Genomic DNA, 25,471 nt, shown 5'->3' on the forward strand with positions numbered 1-25,471 from the left:
GGATCCCAGAGGGACGAGGAGTAAAAAACACTTTGTAGTTCATGCTTTGTGCCAGTAAGGAAGCTGAAATGAGAGCTGACAGCCGTGCACTCATCACCTCACTGTGACTTTTATTCCACTTTCATGGTGTTAACGTTATGGAAGCAGAGTGTCAAACACCTAATAGCCAAAGCCCTGGAGTTAAAGATGTAAGGTGGCTTTAAAGGTTTAAACTGCAGGTCAGAAACACCATCTACATACACAACTGGAGGATGTTCCTAATGTGGATTACTCATAAAGTCTCATTTAATGCTGGCCTTAACTCTAGCTTTTCCAGCAAGGCTAAACGACAAAATAGACAGTTTGTCAATACCATCCATAACGACACATATGGGCGTTTGTCAAAATGACACATATGAGCGTTTCATTGTCTATATTTTAATGCCTGGTACAACTAAAGGTACATTTGTTTGGACAATAGTTTAATTTAAGAGCTGATATCTAGACATTTTCCATGGTTTTCTTGATAATAACCCAAATCATTATCAAGAAAGCCATGGAAAATGTTTTTTTCATCCATCCATCCATCCATCCATCCATCCATCTATCCATCCATCATCCATCCATCCATCCATCCATCCATCTATCCATCCATCAACCCATCATCCATCCATCCATTCATTCATCACTCCATCCATCCATCAACATACCATCCAACCACAATTCTAAGTTCTAAAGTATCTATCTATCTATCTATCTATCTATCTATCTATCTATCTATCTATCTATCTATCTATCTATCTATCTATCTATCTATCTATCTATCTATCTATCTATCTATCTATCGACCGATCGACACTGTCTATCTATCTATCTATCTAGATCGATCGATCTAGATAGATAGATAGATTACTGTGGTGTTAATTTGTGGCAAAATTATTTTCTGTATTATTTTGATGTAAGCAGAGGGGATTAAGTAAGTTTTAGTAAACATTTTTTTCCCTGGTAAAAAGTTGAAGAAACGGATTCTCCCCGTTGTGGATGGAAGTTATTTTCTCGCGTTGTGTTGCTCTCTTTGTTTTGGACCTTTAGAGCGAAGGTTTTCATTTCTCTGCTCCGCTATTTTATTTATCTTACTCTACTTTGATACTGTGTATATATAGTATCTGTTCCTTACCATCGTTGGTATTGAGAGAAATTGTGTTTAATGATGTCTTCTTGTGATGCAATTTTCACATATTCTGTCATTTATTTTAATGCAATACCAATAGGACACGCTGAAGTAGAGTGAAGGTGCATTGCTAAAAAGAAAAAGACGCCATTCCTTGTGTAGTGAAAGAGTTGTTGTTGATGGTTGACAGCTGGTGACAATAGGAGGTGATCTGTATTGTTCATTACTGTACTGCATTGCAATTGCATTATAGTTTTTTCATTTTTGTATGAAAATTGCACACTATTATAAGGATATAAAGACTGTTCTGAATGGAAATTATTGCTGTTCATTGTAAATATCATATTTTTTTACTCTCTTTGTTTTGGACCTTGAGAGTGAAGGTGGTGACAATAGGAGCTGATCTGTATTGTTCACCACTGTACTCTTATTACACATGTTTTGTTGACGTTTGTGAGTACACTGGCAATCATAATTTAATTATGACTTCATTTAATTCCACAATCAGACAATGGCAAGTAGGATGGAGCCAAAATGGATGTTAGAGCTGTTTTCCCCCCGGGCAAATAAACCATGCAGATGACTAAAGGGTAGCGATCCAATTATGACCATAGTGGGAGAGCCTCCGAATGGTGAACGCCATTAAGAAGCTCATAAACACGACAATTTACGAGCATCACTTCCATCTTCCTCAATCTTTACCATTGCTGGGGAAACAGAAAAGCCCACAGCTTACACATCACAGTTTGACAGCCGTTTTGGCTGACAGAGTCAGTGTTGTAATATTTAGTGAAAGAGTGTGGTGATGGTTCAGAGAGATCAGTGTGTGTCCTGGCAGTGTGAGGTCAAGGAGAGGGAGAGTTTACAGCAGGGGTCTGAAACTGAAAACACCTGGGGGCCGCTGGAGGCAGTATCAAAATGACCAAAAAAAGACACAAAATTACTTAAAAAAAAGACACAAAATGACTGAAAAACACTTAAAAAAGACACAAAATGACTGAAAAACACTTAAAAAGACACAGAATTACCAAAAAAGGCACAGAATTAACAAAAAAGACACAAAATGACCAAAAAAGACAGAATTAACAAAAAAAGACACAAAATTACCAAAATAAAAGACACAAAATTACCAAAAAAAGACACAAAATTACCAAAAAAGACACAAACTGACTGAAAAAACACTAAATTGCTTAAAGAAGAAACAAAATTACCAAAAAAAGACATTAAATAAAGACACAAAATGACTGAAAAAAAACTAAATTACTTAAAGAAGAAACAAAATTACCAAAAAAAGACACAAAATTATTTAAAAAAGACACAAAATGACAAAAAAGACACAACATTATTTAAAAAAGACACAAAATGACAAAAAAGACACAAAATTATTTAAAAAACACACAAAATGACAAAAAAGACACAAAATTATTTAAAAAAGACACAAAATGACCAAAAAAGACACAAAAGTATTAAATAAAGACACAAAATGTCAGAAAAAAAAACTAAATTACTTAAAAAAGAAACAAAATTACCAAAAAAAGGACACAAAATTACCAAAAAAAATAATTAAAGGGACCTTCCACACACAACACGGTAAAGTGCCATTCATAAAAAACTCACATTAAACTTTCATATCAAGGTGGGGGCCACAAAATATCGTCACGAGGGCCACAATTAGCCCGCGGGCCACAACTTTGAGACCCCTGGTTTACAGCACCACAGCTCCTCCTCAGGAAAAGGTTGGGCTCAGTATTTCATATCAATCAGAGCATCAGTAATGTAATATTTTAAGTGCAGGTTGTAAAGCGTCTCTCTGTGGCTGTCTCTACCTCCAGTCCTCGTCTCCCTCGCTTTATCTTATTTTACAGCCGCTGTCAGCTGTCGTGCTGTAGTTACACAACCAGCTCATAAAAATAAAGCAGGCTGTTCTCATAGAAGCAGACGAGCTCAGAAACATCAGCGTCGGCTGAGTTCAGAGCTGCTCTCTGTTTTCTCTGCAACAAGACACTGCAGTGTACCTGACGTCCCACTGAGTCACTGGATATCGTGTCTAGATGAACAAATTCTGCAATTTCTCACTAAGATTTGTGCAGTGCATCACAGTACATCAGTACATACTTTGTTTTAGATGCAATTTACTTCACTATTTATGTAATATATTGTGATAATATGGTATTAGAATCCATCATAAAGATGATGACTTGAGTACATTTATAATAGAGGATGATGGTGGAATATTCTTAGGTTGTATATCAGAGCTGCAACTATTTCGAGAGTCCAAAAACAGAGTTTTCAGGGGGAAAACGCCAAGCATCAGTATATAGCGTTTTGGCATCCGTCACTTTTTACACCGTTTTTTTTTTTTTTCTCCAGGCTCACTTTTAGGAATATACTGGAGATACTGGTATCATATGAAACTTAAAGATGTAAGGAATCTACATGCACCATGATTAGGGATGGGTACCTTTCACATTTGAATCGATACGGTACCGATACCCGGTACCTGGGAATCGGTACCGGTACTCAACGGTACCAATTTTCGGTACTTTTGCGTAACATATTTATTTCTCAAAATATAAACTTTAAAAAATATATCAAAACAATATAAAATCCAGGATGAGCAGTGCTTTATTGTTTTATTGTAACATGAAGGTTGCAGTGTTATCAAAGAATGCAGAGGAGCTCTCAGGTGGCAAGTGCACGGAGAAAAAAAAAAAAAAAAAAAGGTTGCAAGTGCACGTGTGATTTGTTGTGATGACGTCGTAGCTGTGCGGCGCAGCACCGGTCAGACAGTATTGTGGGCATAGCATGATGGAATAAACAAAGTTGAGTCGGGCTGCTCTGCGCACATATCGGGGATGACGCAGGAGTCTGAGGGATTTAATTTCAGCGAGGCAGTTTGGAGTAAATTGGCAGGTAATATTCCTGAGTTGAAGAGCGGAGTATTAGCGGAGGACCAGAGATGCAGCAGCTAGCTGCTAGCTGTTAATGACTGGTGAAGAATGGAGAGAGCAAACGGAGTAAGGAAGGTCTAATCTGGAGGCAGACGAAGGCCAAGCCCGGGTAGAGACATTGGAGAGATAGCAGCTGGCGGCTAGAAGACCTAGAGCCGGCTGTTGGTCTCTGCTCCGCGGTGGAAGAGGGCAGCAGCTAGTGGCTAGTGGCCGCGGTGAGCAAACAGGACCAGACGAGGAGGTAAATACATTTAAAAAAATAGCGCGATCGTCAGCACGCTTGTTAATCAAAGACGTCAAATGAAAACAGGTTGAAATCAATGATCAGTTTAAAGTTAACGCCGTTTAGGTACCGAAACATGGTACCGTTTGATTTTACATGAATCGGTACTCGGTAGTACCGACGGAATTCGGTCGGTACCTATAAAAGTACCGAATTCGGTACCCATCCCTAACCATAATATCAGAATATCATGAAGTGAGATGAATAGACTGACATTTTTCTCTTATTTGACGAAACAATTCTTGATTGAATTACATTTTGTGGACACAAAATGCAGTTAAACAGTGAATTGCAATATATTGTATCTCAATACTCACCATAAAATCGCAATGATATCGTATCGTAACTATTATTTTTCCTGGCAGCTTGTAAATGTGAATACTGGAGGTATCAGCAAGAGGTTCACTCAGGACTCAGATCATATGTTTAATGTTGCTTTTGCAACACAGATCGCTTTTGCCAACACTCATGAACCATGAGTGTTTGTGATGCTTGTGTTCACTCTGAGCACTTGTTTAACCCTTAATAGGACACTCATTGAAATACTTGCAAATTCCAAATTTCAACCCTAGAGAATATTGGAGGATATTACATAAAGCCAGAATGTGTAAAAAACACATACGGACCCGGGGGAGGGGGGTAATATTTTGAGAAAAAAAGTTTACGAGATTAAAGCGGCAAATCTACGAGGAAAATGTGCAGATTTATGAGATTTAAAGTGGTGAATCTGTGAGAAAAATGAGAAAATTCACCACTTTAAATCTCACTAAGTAGGGTTGTTATCATAGTTGCAGTTTATTTTTGCACAACTGATTTTTATTATAAACATTTAACCTGTGGTTCTGTTCATTTTTACATGTTGCATCTTTCTTGTTAACCCTTAATAGGACACTCGTTGAAAGACTTGCACATTCCAAATTTCAACCCTAGAGAATATTGGAAGATATTACATACAGCCAGAATGTGTAGAAAAATATACAGACCCGGGGGAGGGGGGTAATATTTTGAGAAAAAAGTTTATGAGATTAAAGTGGTGAATCTGTGAGAAAAAAGTAGTTTTTTTCCCACTTTTTTCTCGTAAATCTGCAACTTTTTTCGAGCAGATTTGCCACTTTAAATCTCATAAATCTGCACATTTTTTGGCACTTTTATCTAGTAAATTTGCAACCAGTTCTCCCCAGCTTTGTGAAATCTCACAAACTCCTGGTGGTGATTATCATAAACCAAAAGCTTCAAGAAAACTTCACTGTTGCTGCCAACAGTAAATGTGACTCAGGCTTCAGGATTACAGTGTGTTGAGAAAGTTCTCCGACCTCTAGGGTTGATAAAAAACCTTAAAAAAAAAAAACCCAGTGGATCGACTGAATAATGAATGGATGTCGGGGCTTCTTCTGGCACAGGAAAAGTTTTCTGTGGAGATATGAGGATTCTTTCCTGCAGCAGTAAATGTAAATGTGTGCAGAAGTTTACCCTTGCCTGGGAAGATTTAATAGCAGCGGTGCATTATGTGGACATTAGGGATTCTTTAACGCCTCCTCCAGACAACATTTAGACTCTGATCAGTGTGATGTAGATTGATATAGAATCATAAAAGATAAAACAAGGCATGGCGCCATGTGTTTTGACCTTCCTTTTAATTTGTGCTTGTTGTGAGCAGCCATTTGTTCCAGTGGATCCAGCTGCTGCTGGAGGAGTCCTGGGGAAGTTATCAAGTCTGACATCTTTATGTTTATATCAGCTGATAAATCAAAACATTGAACCAATACTGTTTAGTAGCAATCCTAAATCCTCAGGGTTTTTTTTTTTTTCTTTGTTCCACAGAACAAATCTGCCTGCTTTATGGCTTCTCACGAGGTGGAAGCTCCCCCACCCACCATGAAACCCCTGCAGAGACCATTAGCTTTTTAAATTGCACTGAAGCAGATTCTGCTCAGTGAAAAGGAGAATAGCTGCTTTACATCTCTTTCTTTCCACGGAAAAGGTGCTTCTAATATTGTCAAAAGTAGTTCTTTTTTAATATTCTTTCCATAAAATATGTCTTTTTTTTTACATTCTTCACCAAATTACCCTTTAAAAAAATGATCAATAATGAATGATTCATCTGCACTAAATGGATGAATCACAAATCAGAAGAGTTTTTATTACTTTAGTTTGTTTTATTGTTTTGCAGAGGTGTGAGTCAGCGAATCGGCGCCACGATACGATTTTATCCCGATACTCGAGTCACGATACAATTTTATCCCGATATTTGAGTCACGATACGAATTTATCCCGATATTTGAGTCACGATACGATTTTATCCCGATATTTGAGTCACGATACGATTTTATCCAGATGTTTAAGTCATGATACGATTTTATTCCGATACTTTTACTTCTTTTGGTCATTTTATGCATTTTTGTATTTTTTAAAGTCTTTTTTGGGGGTCATTTTAGGGTTTTTTTGTGTCTTTTTGGTGATTTTGTGTTTTTTAAGGCATTTTTTCTATATTCTAAGTAATTTTTTATTTTTTTTATTTGATGTTTTGAATTTTTTTAGGTTATTTTGTGTCTTTTTCACAATATCCTGATGCACATGGTGCCTATAGATTCCTTGGATCTTCTAATTTCATATGATACCAGTATCTCCAGTATATTCCGTTACCCATTTAAGGCGGGGAAGCATTACCACATTTCTACCATTAAAGCCGGGAAAGTGGATACGTCGTTTTGTAGTATTTGTAGTTTTTTCCACCTATTTTCGGTCTCTTAGCCAATGAAATGCATCAGAATACATGTGGGAGTTTCGCAATGCATCATGGGACTTTTCCAGAACTGAAATCATGGTGAAGACGACTATAGCGGAGGGAGCTCAGATATAACAGCTATAAGCTCTCAAATACTTTTTGAACTTAATTTCTATCTGCTACAGAGGCTGAAAAATCTATTATTTAGTAGGAAGAGTTGACACTTCTGATGAATTTACAGAAAAACTTCAGGTTTTAGGGGCTGATTTTAAAATCGCTCAGAGGTTTTACAGGCAGTTTTTTCAGGCATTTTAGGCCTAAATGGATTAAATTAAGTCACCTACGGCCTCAGAATAATTACGATACTTATCGGCCATGAATCGATATAATATTGTCACTCAAAATATCTCAATACTAAGCTGCATCGATTCTTTCCCCCATCTCTATTGTTTTGTCTCCGTTAAAAGTTAGACAAGTTGTTACTTTCTTACACTAAAAAGTGTTCTGTGTGTCCTTTTTGCAGTGATTTACTTGCAGGTTTTGCTACATTAAAGCACAAAGTGTCTGTCAGTGAAGTGAAGAGTTTGCTGTGTTTAGCTGCAGTAAGAATCTCTCAGAGTGACTGACTACAACGTGTCAAAAACACACATCAGCATCCTCCGTACTGAAACAAATGCTTTGTCATTCCTGAGGTGTTGTCTACCTTTCAGGGAGTCATTTCTCTACAAGCTTTGCATTTAGCAAAGTTAGCTGTCACAGGAAGACAAACTTTAAAGGGCTTATTGTCAGCTGCTCCACGGTCAGCCGTCATTCCTTCTGAGAACTGGAGCAGAGAGAAGAGAGGAGCACTTCATCATCTCCCTGCAGGATGGAGCTGATGGTGGAAACATAGCTCCAGGAAACAATTTCTGCAGCAAAGATTTAAGATGAGCAGATGTATAATGAGCATCTCTGCATTATACACATAATGTTTTTATTGATTTTTAAACACATATTTTTGCAGAGCATGGCTGGGCAAAATATATTAGCAACTGGCTGTTTTATATTCACATGAAAAATAAAACAATGACCATGAGCACAAACTACCAATCACTGTCAGTCAGACAGGAAGTCAAGTCAGAATTAGCCGGAAGCCTTTAATACCACAGTGGAGGTTGATTGTGAGCTTCTGCTGGTCACTAAACAATGCTGCTGCTCAAGAACCAAGAGAACTGTTTTAATTTTTGTTATTTTAACCAGCAGTCCAGTATCTGGATGGGAGTTTGCAGCATTAACCCAAAAGTTAAAGCTGCAGACGTAACCATGGAGTAGTATAAGAGTCATCCTGACCACAGCCTTTAGAGCAGGGATCGGCAACTTAAATGCTGCAGGGGGCCACAATTTTTCATGTTCACCACCACAGGGCCACATATAGGAGCGTGCACTTAACCAGATATGATAAAACTACAATTTTAAATATGTTTACAGTGCAGTAACTTAACATATTTCATGCTCAAATGCATGTAGAACAGTATAAATAGGAATACAAAAGGTTTGAAGCTAATAAAAAATGACCACTTACTTTTTTTTTTCAGTGCAAGAACAGCAGACCAACATTAATGCAAGAAGTAATTTTGTGCATTTTTACACTGCACTTTTAAGATTTCATGCTGAAATGCATGTAGTTGTACTGAGGGCCACTTAAAGTAAGGGTGCGGGCCGTATGCGGCCCCCGGGCCTCCAGTTGCCCATCCCTGATCTAGACAGTATTAACACAAATTTCCTCCTGAATCTGTAAATGTGTGGAAACTGCAAACCGCTACGTCAGGGGCTGGGGGCGGAACCATCAGAGCAAGAAGACCAACTCTTTGCCTTTGAGAAAGACCAACTAAAACGTGTATCATGCATTTATTTAATTTGTTTAACTGCAATGTGATTGACACAGGCTAGCTATCGGGCTAACATTAGCATGTGATTGCTAACCGGCTCTGGTCGTAAAAAAGGGTGAATGTATCAGCGTGAGTTCTCTCTGGGTCCTCCGGCTTCCTCCCACAGTCCAAAAACATGCAGCTTAGGTTTAACTGGTGACTCTAAATTGTCCGTAGGTGTGTATGAGAGCATGAATGGTTGTCAAATGGTTTTTCATTCAAAAAATGAATAAGAGGTCCACTGCAAAAATGGACAATCTTATGCACCAGTGTACTTTATAACATATTGTATAACACATTATTTGTCTCAGGTAAATGTGACATTGAATAGTGATGTTGATACTTATTAGACGGTGAACTATGAGTTTGTGCTGCCTGTGACTCTTCTGACAGTCGACTGGGCTGAATGGCACTAGTAACATATTCAGTGTTCAGTGAGAGCGAGAACATCTTTGCAAATTAAATAATACAGTATCCTTGTACAGATTTTCTGCATCACCAACAGAATGAATGCAGTTTCTTGGGAGATACACAGAGTAGCACTACTGCAGTTGTACAGCTTTGTTAGGCGGCATTATTAATGAAACAGTAGAACCTTTCAGACAGAGTTTCCAAAGAGTGAGGAGGCGGTGGTGGATCGTAACTCCACCGGTTCACAGACTGAAGAGAGATGAATACACTGAGAATATTCTCTTATTTGACAAAACAATTATCGATTGAATTTAATTTTGTGGACACAAAATGCAGTTAATCTGTTGTTAAAAAAATAATGTGCATACGTTATGGTATCAACAATTGGTATGTTATAAAACAACATATTTTGTCTAAAATGCATGTGTAATTATTGGTTCTGGACCTTGCTGAAACTTGCAGAAGATTAAGACCATTGATGACATCACCAAAAAAAGACACAAAATTACTAAAAAATGACACAAAATGACTGAAAATAACACTAAATTTCTTAAAAAAGACACAAAATTACTGAAAAAAACATTTAATTACTTAAAAAAAAACAGAATGACAGAAAAAACCTAAATTACATGAAAAAGAAACAAAATGACCAAAAAAGACCCAAAATGACAAAATAAAGAAAAAAAGTTACCAAAAAAGAGACAAAAATCCCACAAGAAACCCTAAAATTACCAAATAAAAGAGACAAATGCATACAATGACACAAAATGACCAAAAAAGACGTGAAATTATGTGCATCAGGATATTGTGAAAAAGAAACAAAATAACCCCAAAAAATAGAATATACAAAAAAAATGCTTTAAAAGACACAAAATTAACAAAAAAGACACAAAAAACCCTAAAATTACACACACAAAAAAAGAAGATACAAAATGACAGAAAAAAACTAAATTACTTAAAAAAAGAAAGAAAATGACCAAAGAAGACACAGAATTACCAAAAAAGACACAAAATGACACAAAAAGTCCCTGTTCTGGACTTTGCAGGAACTTGCAGCAGATGAAGTCCAGTGATGACATCATCGAGTCTTTCTCTCCTCACTATCAGCTGTGTGCAGACTGTGGCCCTCTGGAGCGGCCCCGTCTCCAGGACAACAGCTTCCTCTTCCTGGGCGGAGCCAATGACCCCGAGGCTCCGAGAGGAACTGGCCACCGTATCATAATCAATCGTTCTCAGTGATAGCAGAGCCGGAGGACTCCTGGATATAGAGTTCAGATAAATGTTGCCTTTTACTTAGTGGGGGGAGAAAAAAAACAACAGCACAATAACAAATTGTTCACCTCTCAAAGGGCAAAGCTCTGACATATTGAAAACAGATCAAGAAATTAGTCATGTTTACAATATAAATGGTGCTGCCAATTGTCAAGCTTCTGCTTGCCAATGTGATTCATGAAAGAGCAGCTGCTGCTCTGCTGCTCTGCTTTAATGAGAAACACACTCTGGGTTGGTTCTTAGTGAGGGTTGCACTGCATTAAATTCTAGGTTTCTATAGTTGAGGGTCCACAGTCATTTAATCAGGTCAACATCTGGCGGGATGGTGCATCCATTCTAATGAAGAGAGGTGTTAGCAGACAGAAATTAAGGAGGAAGTTGCTTCAAATAAGTCATTGAAAAAATTATTAGACCATTGTTTTCTTCACTTTATTGTTTATTTTAATGTCAGGTACAACTTAAGGTACATTTTCCATGGTTTTATTGATAATAACCAACATCATTATCAATAAAACAATGGACAATTAAACTAAATTAAACTCTTATCAGCTATTTTTGTTGTTGTTATTATTAGATATGTACAAACAAATGTACCTTTAGTTGTACCAGGCATTAAAATTAACAAGAAATTGAAGAAAACAATGGTGGTCTAATCGTTTTTTCCATGACTGTATGAAGCAATAACAATGGGTGTTCCTCAAGGTTCTGTGCTGGGCCCCCCTTTTTTCCATTTTTATATTAATGATCCTTTAGTTGAACCAGGCTTTAAAATTAACAAGAAATGGAAAAAACAAGGGTGGTCTAACAATGTTTTTCCATGACTGTATATATTTAAGTTTAGTCCCCTAAACGATCTGTGAATCCAGAATTTGGAACTGATAATGTAAACTTTTTGGTCTTTCCATACCAAGAATATTTTATAGACAAAACATAAGATACTAAAATATACATATGTAAAAGTACCTTTAGAAAGTTGTTGTGGACTTTACAACCAAGAGAGTTGGGATGTTGAAATAAACAATGAATCAATGAACTAATTAGAGAAAACAAGGGTGGTCTAATTTTTTTTCCCCCATGACTGTAGATAAATACACTTTTACTGTCTCAATGTTATATTTTGAGATATAAATTTCTGAAAGAATGACACAAAATGACAAAAAAAAACTAAATTACTTCAAAAAGAAACAAAATGACCAACAAAAGACACACAATTATTAAAAAAAGACACAAAATTATTTGAAAAAAGACACAAAATTACCAAAAAAGGACATAATAATACCAAAAAAAGTAATTAATCTAGGTGGGGGCCACAAAATATCGTCACGAGGGCCACAATTGGCCCGCAGGCCGCCAGTTTAAGACCCATGCCTTACAGTTTATTCTAGTCTGAAGTCGTTGCATCTTGAATATGTTGGTAGAATGAGAGATACAGCTATTTTAATATCAAATTATGCAGATAAACCCCTGCCCACCATTTGTGTGGAAAAAAATATGAATCTAATATAAAACAAGTACTGTCTTTTCTCAGAGAAATATAAACACAAAAGTAGCATTACATCTAATTTCGATGCTGATTTTTAAAGGATGTTAATAGCCAGTAGCCTGACCTGACTCAGCTGTAACACCTTGAGAGGCTGCACTTGAAAACACAAGTCAACCTGCAGAGCTCAGAGTCACGGATGAACGGTTGAAAAGCTAAATGAGCATCTGGAGTGGCAGATGTGGTATTAAAATGTATGCAAACTGGGCCAACCTTCCAGAAACAAAGACTTAAAGCCTGAAGACTGTCTGCAGGATTTCCTCTCTGAGATGAACATTAACCTGAGTTGCACACACACTGCAAAAAAGCCAACTTGTATTTTTTGGCCTAAAACAGTGATTAAAGTTGGTAAAACTTGGAAATATAAATTATTGACATTTAGGGCAATAATGTAAGTTAGCACAACAAAGTAAGCCAGTTGTCTGCTCAAAAACAAGTTGGTGAGTTGTTGTAACTTATATCTTTAAGTTGGGGTTCACAACAAGGGACAATAGTTCTGATAACTCTTATTTCTTTGTTGTGAAATGCGGGAAAGCGGTGAAATTCATTAGCGAAAGCTAGCGACTAACTGATGCTAGCGACTAACTGATGCTAGCAGCTAACTGATGCTAGCGGCTAACTGATGCTAGCGGCGAACTGATGCTAGCGGTTAACTGATGCTAGCGGTTAACTGATGCTAGCGGCTAACTGATGCTAGCAGTTAACTGACGCTAGCGGCTAACTGATGCTAGCGGCTAACTGATGCTAGCGGCTAACTGATGCTATCGACTAACTGATGCTCGCGGCGCTGCTTGTTACAGCTGCAAGAGTAGCCATTAGCGTATCAATGCTAACTCAAAATTGTGGTCCCAACATTAGCTGACATTTCATAGCGGCGTTACAATCGTGCCAATTCAGCACATTGCAGAAGTTAGCAGAAGTAAGGATTAAAAGTTATTACAATGTAAAATTATAAGTTAGTACAACTTGAGTTGACAAAAATCAGAATTCAGAAATAACGTGATAATATCACATGCGTGTCCAGACGTGTGCATCACTTTTAAGTGTCCTCTGGAAACACTTCTGTTGTGTTGTGGTCTATTTGCAGCGCATTTTCTAAATGCTGCTCTTGTGTTGTCAAATTGACAACAAGATGTTTCCTTAATTTGCTTGTGTTTTGTGTCTTTGCATGTGTTTTCTAACGCTGCAGCGCTGTGAGCTCTCTGGGCCACCGTAGCTCTGCTCTGCTCTGTGAAATCTATCAGACATGATCAGATTTACTCCTCTAATCCCATTATGTGTCACTCATTTCATCCAGGCTTTCACTACTGACATGCACCGATTGTCACTGAGCTTGGATCCATTCTTTAGCCAGATAAGGTAACCAATAAACTGAAGTTATATATAAAAAAAACACCACTAAAGAAAAACCACCCACTTCTTTTGTGTGTGTGCGTCCCTGCAGCCGCCTGCTTCCTGTTGCCTCCTGTAATAATGGGACTTATGGTGTACACTGTAAAAAATAACCTGTTGTTTTTACGGTAAAAAACTGGCAGCTGTGGTTGCCAGAACTTTACCGTAATAAATACGGTGCAACTTTTTTCTAATATTACGGTAAAAAGATATTGACACTGTTGATTTCACGTTTAAGATTGCATTTATTCCATTTTTTACCGTATGAATAAAAGGTTTTTCCATCAAAAGATTTGACATATAATTGACAAGAAAATACTTTATAAATGCAGCATAAATTAAAGATTTTACCATTAAATATTACAGTATATTTATGTTAGATATATGGTGTTTAGTACATTTAACAGTGAGCAAAAGTATTTTTACAAAAAATAAATGCAAAAATTACAGTGATGCTTTTTGTTACAAACACGGTGCCAATGTATTTTACAGTAATAGAGTAATGTTTTTTTTATTTTTTATTTAAAACCTGTAAAAATACTGTTCTGGCTGATATATACATTTACAGTATTTAATTGTTACTAAAACTGAATTAACCCATTTATCATTTTACGGTCTTTTACTGTCATGGTTTAATAGTTTTTCACCATAAAATCTACAGACATTTTTACAGTGTAAGACAGATAAACACACTCTCTTCCCCAGCCGCCATGTTGAGTCTCTGGGAGTTTTGTTTGGCTGGCCCAGATACTCCTGCTCTCCTCCCTGGGCTCTTAGGTCCACTTAAGTCTGAATCGATGTTCATCAGCAGGGGCCAGAGGTGACTGTAAAGGCCTGACAATGGTGCACTATTGATCAGCACCCACCCAGACTAATTTAAACTGCATATGGCATTATCAATAGCTGGTACTGACCCAGATTCTGTATTACTATGCACTGAGTGTTGGTCTGGGGGAGTGAATAGGTGGAGCGCTGTGTGAGACAGATGAATGCTGGGTAATTACAACAGAGGGCTGTGGAGTCCCGTTTGCCAGCAGCTCTTTTGTTTGCTTGTTTGTTTGTTTGTTTGTTTGAACTCTCCCACCATAAAGGACTGTAATAAGGTCTTGATGTAGAACAGAGGTCTGAAACTCATATTACCTGGAGGCTGCTGGAGGCAGTATCAAAAATGACCAAAATAGACACAAAATTACAAAAAAAATACACAAAATGACTAAAAAAAGACAGAAAATGACCAAAAAAAGACACAAAATGACAAAAAAATACACAAAATTACAAAAAAACCCACTAAATTACTTAAAAAAGACACAGAATTACAAAAAAGACACAAAATGACCAAAAAAACACTAAATTGCTTTAAAATGTCAGAGAATTACCAAAAACGACACAAAATTTCAAATAGACAAAATGACCCAAAAAGTCACGAAATGTCCAAAAAAAGACAAAATGACCCCAAAAGACAAAAAATGACCAAAAAGACACATTTCAAAAAGACAAAACGAACCAAAAATAAGACACAAAATGACTGAAAAAACACTAAATTACTTTAAAAAAGCGACAAAATAACAAAAAAAATACACAAAATCACTAAAAAAGACACAAAATTACCACAAAAAAAAGACACAGAACTACTAAAAAAAGACACAAAATTATTAAAAAAAGACACACAATTATTTTAAAAAGACACAAAATTATTAAAAAAAGACACACAATTATTTAAAAAAGACACAAAATTATTTTAAAAAGACAAAAAATTACAAAAAAAGACAGAAAATTACCAAAAAAGTAATTAAAGGGACCTTCCACACACAACACGGTAAAGTGCCATTCATATAAAACTCACATTAAACTTTCATATCAAGGTGGGGGCCACAAAATATCATCACGAGGGCCACAATTGGCCCGCGGGCCGCGAGTTTGAGACCCTTGGTGTAGAACATAAGGATGAATGTCGACCAGCAGACTTGATTCTTATTTGTCTCTCTGTAGTCACCATCGGGGCTTCCTGTTCGATCTTTAGCCTCACAGAGTTGAAAACTTATTTGGAGATTATTTTTTTCCAGATTTATTATTGTTAGTGTTGAAAACAGTAAACTGGGAGGAGGCGGAAACGTTCCATGCTTCCTGTAAAGACGTGAGTTAATTAAATGCTGGGAGGTTTCATTTATGAAAGGAGCTTTTTTTAGCTTTTCATTTCTGCTCACATATTAATCCAGCTGCTCATACAAGATGTGGACTTGCGGCGATCTTTTCTTACATTTGATTATTACATTTTTCTTTCAATATATTGCTGTTTCTTTCACTTAACACTCAACAGGTGTAACTTAGACACATTGTTGTAGAGTGGAAAATGGAAAAATATTAGACCAACCTTGTTTTCTTCAGTTTCTTGTTCATTTTAATGTCTGGTACAACTAAAGGTTCATTTGTTTGGACAAATATAATGAAAACAACAAAAATAGCTGATAAGAGTTTAATTTAAGAGCTGATATCTAGACATTTAACATGGTTTTATTGATAAAAACCAAAATCATTATCAATAAAACCATGTTAAATGTCTAGATATCAGCTCTTAAATTAAACTCTTATCAGCTATTTTTGTTATTATCATTATATTTTATACAAAGGAAACAAGGAGACTAAAAGAGGGGAAGGAAGGAAATGAAAGAAACTGATGAAAGAGAGGAAGGAAAGAAGGAAGGATGGACAAGAAGGAAGGAACAAAGGAAACAAAGAAAGGAAGGAACAAAGGAAACAAAGAAACCGAAGAAGGAGTGGAAGGAAGGAAAGAAGGGAGGAAGGAAAGAAAGGAAGGAAAGGAAGGAACAAAGGAAACAAAGAAACTAAAGAAGGAGAGGAAGGAAGGAAGGAAGGATGGAAGGAAAGAAGGAAAGGGAAGAAGGACAAGAAGGAAGGAAGGAAAGGACAAGAAGGAAGGAAGGAAGGAACAGACAAAGGAAATGAAGAAACTGAAGAAGGAGAGGAAGGAAGGAAGGAAGGAAGGAAGGAAAGAAAGACGGAAAGGAAAGAAGGACAAGAAGGAAGGAAGGAAAGGAAAGAAGGACAGGAAGGAAGGAAGGAAAGGAAAGAAGGAGAGGAAGGAAGGAACAAAGGAAACGAAGAAACTGAAGAAGGAGAGGAAGGAATGAAGGAAGGAAAGAAAGGAAAGAAGGACAAGAAGGAAGGAAGGAAAGGAAAGAAGGAGAGGAAGGAAGGAACAAAGGAAGGAAGGAAGGATAGAAAGGAAAGAAGGACAAGAAGGAAGGAAGGAAAGGAAAGAAGGAGAGGAAGGAAGGAAGGAACAAAGGAAACAAAAAAACTGAAGAAGGAGAGGAAGGAAGGAAGGAACAAAGGAAACAAAGAAACTAAAGAAGGAGAGGAAGGAACGGAAGGAACTGAAGGAGAGGAAGGAAGGAACAAAGGAAACAAAGAAACTGAAGAAGGAGAGGATTCTCATTCTTGATAATGATTTTGGTTATTACCAATAAAACATGTTAAATGTCCAGATATCAGCTCTTAAATTAAACTCTTATCAGCTGTTTTGTTGTTATCATTATATTTGTACCTTTAGTTGAACCAGATATTATAAACTGAATAAAACAAAGGTCTAATAATGTCTCCATGCCTGTAGCTGTCTCCTCCAGTAAACCTGAGACCTTCATCATGAACCCTGGAACATTAAAACAGAGAATAAAACCGGTTTTAAAGTGTCAATATTAGGCCTCTGTAGCTGTGAATTATAGGACGGTTTGTGAGGAAGTTCTGTGCTGCAACGTGAAGAAAAAACTCCTGGAAAATGTCCCGTAAAGGTCCTAGAAGCAGAGAGGAACCCTGTTAATATTCACCAACCAATATCAGGGTCAGTGAGGACATGCGGTGCAATCTTAATTAACTTTTTGTAAGATTTTATCTCCGCCGGTCGCTGAGAAATTAACCCTTCAACAGCCAGGTTACCCCTTGATTCCCCCCAGAAGTAGTTTTAAGGCTGTTAAATTAATCTTATTACACACAATCTAGGAAGGCTGTGTCCAATGGAAGCTTTTTAACTTGCAGCACAAAAAAAAGTGGTCTTTTTAGTCATAACTGCTGCTTTAAATCTGCAAGTTATGTCACATTAATTAGCTTAAGCATTAAGAAGCTTTATTTAAATGTGCGTTAAAAGTATGTTATTGTTCTTCTTTAAATCAGATTGTACCCTCGACTGCTTTCTGCATCCCTGAAAAGACTTTTGGCATCATAAATGTCCTCTCAGTAGAATGACTGCAGCAGTGGGTGATGTTAAAGCATCTTTCATTACTGTGGAAACTCTTCAGGTTTCCCTATAACAATGAATAACACTGCTGTTAGAATTGTGTGGCCAGTTACATTAATGACCATTTATTAAACAAAGCTGGACAATTAAAAGTTTCAGTTCCAAAACATCTACAACAGGAGCAGCCAACACAGTGTCTGTGGCACCTGGTCACCACAGGACATGTTCTAAAAATAGCACTATATATAGTAAAGGCCTGTCTAAAATATGTGTTTAACTGTGCTGCTGTTTTTTTGTTATTTTTGAATCAACACTTGGAAACCTCCATCTTTCTCTGCTCATACAAACTAGCAGGCGCAGCTAAATCGAAAGGAAGGAAAGGAAGGACGGAAGGAAGGAAAGGAAAACAAGAAGGAAGGAAAGGAAGGACAAGAAGGAAGGAACCAAAGAGGAAACAAAGAAACTGAAGAGGAGAGGAAGGAAGGAAGGAAGGACAGAAGGAAAGAAGGAAGGAAGAAAATAAGGAAGGAAGGAAAGAAGGAGAAGAAGGAAGGAAGGAAGGAAAGGAAAGGAGGACAAGAAGGAAGGAAGGAAGGAAGGAAGGGAAAGAAAAACAAGAAGGAAAGGAAGGACGGAAGGAAGGAAAGGAAAGAAGGACAATTAGGAAGGAACCAAAGAGGACACAAAGAAACTGAAGAGGAGAGGATGGAAGGAAGGAAGGAAAGAAGGAATGAAGAAAAGAAGGAAGGAAGGAAAGAAGGAGAAGAAGGAAGGAAGGAAGGAAATGAAAGAAGGACAAGAAGGAAGGAACCAAAGAGGAAACAAAGAAACTGAAGAGGAGAGGAAGGAAGGAAGGAAGGAAGGAAAGAAGGAAGGAAGGACAGAAGGAAGGAAAGAAGGAGAAGAAGGAAGGAAGGAAGGAAAAGTAGAAAGACAAGAAGGAAGGAAGGAACAAAGGAAACAAAGAAACTAAGGAAGGAAGGAAGGAAAGAAGGACAAGAAGGAAGGAAAGAAAGGAAGGAACAAAGGAAAGAAAGAAACTAAAGAAGGAAGGACGGAAGAAAAATAAAGAAAAACAAATAAATAAAGACCAACAACTAACTAACCATTGTTGACATGACTTGCTATATAAGCAGCTAGTTCCATTCTGATTGTGCTTGTGAAGCCAATAAAGGAAGTAAAGTATTGATAGAAACAGTCTTTCTCTGTCAGATATTATGTTCCAGCTCCATAAAGGAGAATAACTTCCATACTCTTGTGAGAATAATATCACAGTTAGCTACATATTCTGTGTGACTTTTAGTTTCCTAACTGCTCCTCACAGTCCAGATGTGCTGGAGGTGAAAGAACAGCCTCCACATGTTACAGCAGCAGGACAGCAGCTTAATCATGCCTGTTCAATTACTGCACTTTCTAAGGTTTTTCACGTTGACATGAATATACATTTATGAATGTGGTAATCACTTCGAGCTTTAGAAATAACAGCTCTTACACTCAGTGGTGGTTCTAGACCAGTTTCACTGTGGGAGGGGCCAGTCTTTAATCAGAGCCAAGGCCAGTTTATTTGTATATCACAATTCAACACAAGGTAATCCAAAGTGCTTTACATAAACATTAAAACAGCAAGACACAAATGAAAACAGTAAAAACAGTCAATTAAAACAGGGAAATAGAAATAAAAATACAACTAAGATAAAATAAGATATAGCAGGATAAGAAAAGAGATAAAATAATAAAAAGCACAAGTCAGACATTGCATAGTTAAAAAGTAAGAGAGGCACATTAGCACATTAAAACATGATAAAAGATGATATTTAAGCATTCAAAATCTTTATTTTAGCTTATTTAAACATCTCATTTAAGTATATTTGGAAGATACAAATACATTGATTTAAATAATGAGACTCGCCAACAATGACAGTTTTTTTTGTATGACAATGACATTTCTCATTTGTGTGCACAATCACTTTTTTTTATTTTGAAAGTGCAGTACAGTCAGAATGTTATATATGTATATATATATATATAAGACACAGAATTATTAAAAAAAAACACAAAATTACCAAAAAAAGACAAAATTATCAAAAAAAGACAAAACATTACCAAAAAAAGACACAAAATTATTAAAAAAGACACAAAATTATTAAAAATGACACAAAATTACCAAAAAAAGACACAAAATTATTTTAAAAAGACACAAAATTACCCAAAAAGACACAGAATTATTTAAAAAAGACACAAAATTTATAAAAAAGAAACAAAATTATTAAAAAAAGACACATGTGTATATATATATATATATATGTATATATATATATATATATATATATATATATATATTTATAAGACACAGAATTATTTAAAAAAAAGACACAAAATTATTTTAAAAAGACACAAAATTACCAAAAAAAGACACAAAATTGATAAAAAAGAAACAAAATTATTTACACACACACATATATATATATATATATATATATATATATATATATATATATACAATATTTTATTGCACAATTAAACTATTATACAATGTACACATTCTGGGTTCCTTTTGTGTACAATGAGATATTGTTTGAACAAAAAAAGGTAAGAATTGTTCCATTGTTCATCGTAGAAATTTCGTCATCATTTTATTATTAATTTGACACAGGGGCCACAGCAGGGGCCAAGGGCCAAAGATAAACGTTGCTTTTAATCCTGTGTCAGCAATGAGAGGCTTAAGGTAAATATACACTGAAACTAAGTTAAATAAACAAATGTTTGTCCTCCAAAGTGTTTTGTGTCAGAAGAATCTTGCAGGATGACCAAGCATAAAATAGATACAGTATTTAATTTAACTTCTTCCTCCTCTGTGATGTGTGACACAGATAAGTAGATAAATCACATTAATATTCTACTTTCACTATGAAATCTTCCCCGTGGTCACGCCCCGCTGCCTCCTTCCACTGTGAAGGACACACACTGTGGTACTTAAGATGAGCGTCGGCCTTTGCCCTTCTGTCTCCTCGACCCGGCTGCTTTTAAAGGGGAATCAGCAGACCTCGGATAGATTTGTGCGAGAGCTTCTGACCCTGACGCCTGACCTGTGTGAGCAGCATCAGGATGTCAGGTCGGCTGGAAAAAACTGCTTTTGATGAACAAATCTTTCAATCTGGTTAATGAAAGTAATGAGTAATGATCGGAGGGAAAATATTCCTTTTGGAATAGAAAATTATTATAAAAAGACAAAAAAATATTTAAAAAAGAAACAAAAGTACTATAAAAAGACAAAACAATATTTAAAAAAGACACAAAATTATTAAAAAAGACACAAAATTATTATAAAAAGACAAAAAATGATTAAAAAAGACGCAAAATTATTAATAAAAAAGACACAGAATTATTAAAAAGACACAAAATCATTTAAAAAACACAAAATTATAAAAAAAAGATGAAAAAATTATTTAAAAAATACACAAAATTATTTAAAAAATAAACAAAATTACCAAAAAAGACACAAAATTATTTAAGAAAGAAACAAAGTTACCAAAAAAAGACACAAAATTATTTAAAAAAGACAAAAAAAATATTTAAAAAAGACACAAAAAAATATATAAACATTTCTGGCCATATGATGCTCTAATATGTTTCAACAGACTATAATTGACCCATTTTAAGCATTTTAGGTGTTTATGGTCTAATTCCATATCACATTTAATATATCAATATATCATTTGTTTCTCTGTGCAATGACAATAAAGGTGATTCTGATTCTGATATGTGAAGTGGTCTAATTCCATATCACATTTAAAAATATATCGATACAATTTTTTATATGGATATATATTGCCCAGCCCTATTCTGAATGTATCGGCCCTGAACTCTGATATACACTTTGTTCATGCGCAAGGCCAAATATTTCCAGTTGGGAAAAAAATTGGAACTATATTGATAGATTTATATGTATATACATATTGTATGTATGTTATGTATATGTTTGGACGGGTTGATGGCTAATTTCATTGTCCTAGTACTTGTTTCTATATTGTATTTAAAAATATATCGATATATCATTTGTATCTGTATATCGCCTAGCCCTATTCTGAATGTATCGGCCCTGAACTCTGATATACACTTTGTTCATGCGCTATAGTCTTTTTTTTAAGCCAAGAAACTTTTCAAGGCCAAAAATTTATTGTACAATAAAGGTGATCATGCTAGCGATACCTTTATTGTCATTGCACAGAGAAACAAGTACTAGGACAACGAAATTAGCCACCAACCTGTCCAAACATATACATAACATACATACAATATGTATACATAAGTACATGTATACATATAGTTCCATTTTTTTTCTTTCTTTCCTACAAAATAACTAAATATGACAAACTCTAGTAAGGGTTTTTAAGCATTTTAGGTGTTTATGGTCTAATTCCATGTCACGTTTAGAAATATATTACTATATACTTTATTATATCGATATATTGCCCAGCCCTACTCTGAACGTATCGGCCCTGAACTCTGATTTACCCTTTGTTCATGCACGATAGTCTTTTTTTTTTTGAAGCGCAGAAACTTTTCAAGGCCAAAGATTTCCAGTGGAGAAAAAAAAATGGCACTATATCGATATATGCATATGTGTATACATATTGTATGTATGTTATGTATATGTTTGGACGGGTTGATGGCTAATTTCGTTGTCCTAGTACTTGTTTCTATATTGCATTTATAAATATATCACCCAGCCCTACTCTGAACGTATCAGCCCTGAACTCTAATATACACTTTGTTCATGCGCTATAGTCTTCTTTCTTTTCTTTTTTTGAAGCCCAGAAACTTTTCAAGGCCAAAGATTTCCAGTGGAGTTAGTTAACCTTGTCCAGAGTCACTCCTTTCCCCCACTTCCACGCTAGCCTTAAGTGATGGGCCTCTCATAGCAGCCAATTAGGCGGTGTCATTTCTGGAGGTGTACCGGCCCCCAGTTTGATAGATCATGCACCAGAAGCATGTGGAGAGAAAGGCAGCCAAGCATGCTCTTAGGTCAGCTCCATCCAACATACACCAACCCCCACTATCAGTCAGCCAAGGCTGTGTGATCAATGGGAAGGAAACTGTGTAGCTATTATTTATAGGATCACCAGGCCATTAGACCCAACTATCCACTTAGCCTTTGCCACTGACTGTTTCTGTGTGCCAGACTAGAGAGAATTGGAGATTGAGGATGGCTGGCCAGCCCGTATTGTAGGAATCATTCTTTTCATTTATCTCCATCCACACTAAATTTACTCTGGGCTCCAGAGCCTATGATACAGCAAGCCCACCTGGATTCTGAGGCCGGCAACAGCACGCCATTTACAATCCACACTCAGTGATGTAGAACCAACAGATTTGTGCAGCCAAAACGGTGCACACATGTCGAATTTGCTTGTTTGTTGGTGCACGATGAATAAAAGGTTGCAATAACTGTACAGAGGCTGCAATAACTGTACAATAAGAAAGGAAATGTGGCATCACATTTGTAGAGGCATTTGTTAAAGAAGACACAAATTAATTATCATATTGGCCTTCATCAGTACTTTGGAAAATGCATTGAATGAATGATCTCTTAATAGGGAAACAAATACACACACTTAAATTATTAGACCACTTTTTTCCTTCAATTTCTTGTTCATTTTAATGCCTGGTACAACTAAAGGTACATTTATTTGGACAAATATAATGATAACAACACAAAGAGATCATAAGAGTTTAATTTAAGAGCTGATATCTAGACATTTAACATGGTTTTCTTGATAATAACCAAAATAATTACCAAGAAAACCATGGAAAATGTCTAGATATCAGCTCTTAAATTAAACTGTCATGAGCTATTTCTGTTGTTATCATTATATTTGTCCAAACAAATGTACCTTTAGTTGTACCAGGCATTAAAATGAACAAGAAATTGAAGAGAACAAGGGTCTAATAACTTTTTCCATGACTTTATATACTTGAACACACTGACACATGCACACAGAAACAGTTGAAATATATATAAACGAACACAGAATACTATGACAACAATATAAATTAAGAGCCAGGTGTCCCCTTGGATTTTGAGGTTTGAGGAGGTTGAATAAATTTGGATGGAGACACACAGCTGTGTTTAAAATTAATCATCATTTATGGTGTGAAATCTTGGGAAAATCAATAATAAATTCTGGAAAAGGAAAGAAATTGTGACAACACTCTGAACTTGAACAACTTCTAATGATCTTTCAGGAGTAGACGTATGTCTCAGCTCCTCTCATGTCCTCATAACACAGAATTGGAGTACAGTATAATATTCTTTGTATGGATAATCTAACAAACATACTGAAGAAAGTAAGCAGTGTGAATGTGATCAAATGGAGCCTTCTTAAGGGGAACATTCACTCTTCCACTTAGATCCTAGAAAAAAAGGATTGTTTGTTGTAAGCAGATGCACCGTCTTCTACTTTGTGTTTCTAATGGACACTTTAAATTATTTATGCTGATTGAATCCAAGCTGCAGTCTCAACTCAAGATCATATCCGGCTATGAGACCTTTTTCTGCTCAGACCACCACAGAGGATCAATATTTGTGTTAAGTGCAACATGATGTCACACACTTGAATAAAGTTAGATCTTCTTCTGTGTAGCATTGATGATGTTGGGTTAGAGGTGAACACATCTTCTCCTATACTAACTCCAGAAATAGTGATGCACCGTACAATCAATCATAAACATAAATAAAGCTTATCAACATTTGCAGAAACATTGTGATGACAGTTGGGGAGTTTTTGACTGACAAATAAAAGCTAACGACGTTTCCTTCTAAAGTGTAACTCTGATTGTTGCTTATTTAGTGCTATAAAGATAAAGATGTCTTTTGATTATTGTTCCTTTGTTGTATTGTTTGAGCTTCACTGTGCAGAATGACGTATCTGCAGTTTGACACTTGAAGGATTTTTTTAATTCTTCTGTTTGAGGAGGAAAAGTTCTCTGTGCTCACCTTGAATGAAACTTGCATTTTGCTTTTGGAAAGTTGGAAAGATCTGTGCATGCTTTTCACCTTAGGGTGTTCATAATGATCCCGTGAAGGTGTGATATTCATGCCCTTTCCTAGCGAAGCTGGTTTGTTTACCATCAGCAGTGGACACCACGTGTACAGTTAGCATGTTGGTTAGTTTACAACAAGCACGGGACAGTTAGCAAAGCTGGTTTGTTTTTAACAAGCACGAGACAGTTAGCGAAGCTGGTTTGTTTACGATCAGTGGTGGACACCACGTGTACAATTAGCATGCTGGTTTGTTTACAACAAGCACGGGACAGTTAGCGCAGCTGGTTTGTTTACGATCAGCGGTGGACACCACATGTACAGTTAGCATGCTGGTTAGTTTACAACAAACACGGGACTGTTGTACAGTTAGCATGCTGGTTAGTTTACAACAAGCACTGGACAGTTAGCGAAGCTGGTTTATTTACCATCAGCGGTGGACACCACATGTACAGTTAGCATGCTGGTTTGTTTACCATCAGCGGCAGACACCACATGTACAGTTAGCATGCTGGTTTGTTTACAACAAGCGGCGGACGCTGTGCC

The 25,471-nt window shown here is 36.3% G+C and overlaps 1 protein-coding gene across 3 annotated transcripts in view; it reads left to right on the forward strand.

The window, feature by feature from the left end:
• ntm (neurotrimin) overlaps positions 1 to 25,471 on the forward strand; it is a 702,168-nt gene that overhangs the window by 579,978 nt on the left and 96,719 nt on the right. The window lies entirely within an intron of this gene.

Source organism: Centropristis striata, chromosome 15 (genome assembly GCF_030273125.1).
Source record: "Centropristis striata isolate RG_2023a ecotype Rhode Island chromosome 15, C.striata_1.0, whole genome shotgun sequence".
NCBI lineage: Eukaryota > Metazoa > Chordata > Actinopteri > Perciformes > Serranidae > Centropristis > Centropristis striata.